The following is a 1,885-nucleotide window of genomic DNA, read 5'->3' as shown; positions in this document are numbered from 1 at the left end:
AAGAAGCTGCCACTTTTGTAACAGTCTTGCAATGTTATCCTCAACAGACACCACGCGACCTCAGTGTTTTCTTGTCGAATCTCCATTTTTTAATACTGACCCCGTCGTTTTAAGCAAGAAAAATTCTGGAATTCTGCAAACTGAGCCCAAAAATGTGAAATTATGCGATTCTGTAAATTTTAACAAAGAATGATAAAGGAAAATAATCAGAAATAATGCGAAAAAAGATAAATTTTGCTAAATTATGCGGGGTGCATAAAACCACAGGGACAGTTAACAACAGTGAAAACAGTGAAAACAGTTGATAACAAAGAGTCAGTTCAAGAAGATGTCACATTTTTACGGTTTCAAAAAAATGGAGACACGACCAGAAAGTACTGAGGTCTTGACTAGGCTTCCACTTTCAAACACACAGAAACGAAGGTCTTGGGACTATAATCTAGTGCAACACAGGCAGCCGGCCCTGGCCAAGAGCACGCTCTTCAGGGCTCCAAACAATTCGAACCGATAGGCTCTCTCTCTCTCTCTCTCTCTCTCTCTCTCTCACGCACGAACGCACGCACGCCCACACACACACACACACACACACACACACACACACACAGGCAGCTTAAAACTGGTCAATTTTCACTTGAAGAACAATTTATTCAGACTCTTTCTATTTTCTGCCAACCTAATAAAACATCTTTTTTCTGAGCTGCAATTTAGGACTTCAAATGATATCTTCCCACAAGACATAATCATATTTGAAGACTACCAGGGAAAAATGACTACTCATAAACTGAAAACCATGAGAGTACCAAATTTGAACGCTTGTTGACTCGTAACTGTATTTCTGTTCAACTGTCGGTTGATTATTGTTGTTAGATTTCCCATTCGTTTTAAGCAAGAAAAATTCTGGAATTATGCAAACTGAGCCCAAAAATGTGAAATTATGCGATTCTGTTAATTTTAACAAAGAATGATAAAGGAAAATAATCAGAAATAATGCAAAAAAAGATAAAATTTTGCTATAAATAAAAAACGATAACTCCTCAGCAAAGCAAAGTATTCTGAGTGCTCAAAAAGCCAAGGCAGCTAAATTCAAAATAAGAATGGACATTATTCAATATTTTTTTTTCTCATGTAAAAATAAACTTTAAAAATCACCCCTTTAGTTGATTGAAAATGTCCTATTTTGTGGGGTAAGATATTGACTCCTATCCTACAGCTTGTGACAAGTGAACAGACAGGACACTACCAGGGGAAATCTTTGAACATTTTCCAGAACATGAACTGCCTCATCTATCATCCATCACAGAGGACACACACACACACACACACACACACACACACACACACACACACAAACACACACACATACACACACAAACACACACCTTCAGTATTTCTACAGACATGACAGTCAAGTAAGGCAAACTCCGTACAGCAGATGGCAACAGTTTGATGACACAGGAATGTGAAGATGGCAACATGGGATGGGCCATTATGCGCCGCACGGGATGGGGCATTATCTCCGGGGATTGGTGGGAAGGGGCATTATGGGCCAAAAGGGATGAAGTATTATCTCCAGGACTTGGTGGGTGGGTGGAGTGGGATGGGGCATTATGGGCCACAGGGGATGAAGTATTATCTCCAGGACTTGGTGGGTGGGTGGAGTGGGATGGGGCATTATGGGCCACAGGGGATGAAGTATTATCTCCAGGACTTGGAGGGTGGGTGGGTGGTGTGGGATGGGGCATTATGGGCCACAGGGGATGGGGCATTATCTCCAGAACTTGGTGGGTGGGTGGTGTGGGATGGGCCATTATGGGCCACAAGGGATGAAGTATTACCTCCAGGACTTGGTGGGTGGGTGGTGTGGCAGGACTTGGTGGGTGGGTGG

At 42.2% G+C, this 1,885-nt stretch overlaps 1 protein-coding gene across 1 annotated transcript in view; it reads right to left on the bottom strand.

Moving 5' to 3' along the window:
- Positions 1–1,142: 1,142 nt before the first annotated feature.
- LOC101861314 overlaps positions 1,143–1,885 on the bottom strand; it is a gene marked incomplete in the record, with an annotated part of 24,592 nt that continues 23,849 nt past the window's right edge. Inside the window, 1 exon segment of the mRNA XM_035972158.1 lies at positions 1,143–1,775.

This window comes from Aplysia californica, unplaced genomic scaffold, assembly GCF_000002075.1.
Source record: "Aplysia californica isolate F4 #8 unplaced genomic scaffold, AplCal3.0 scaffold00596, whole genome shotgun sequence".
NCBI lineage: Eukaryota > Metazoa > Mollusca > Gastropoda > Aplysiida > Aplysiidae > Aplysia > Aplysia californica.
This window is presented reverse-complemented; position numbering and strand designations above follow the sequence as displayed.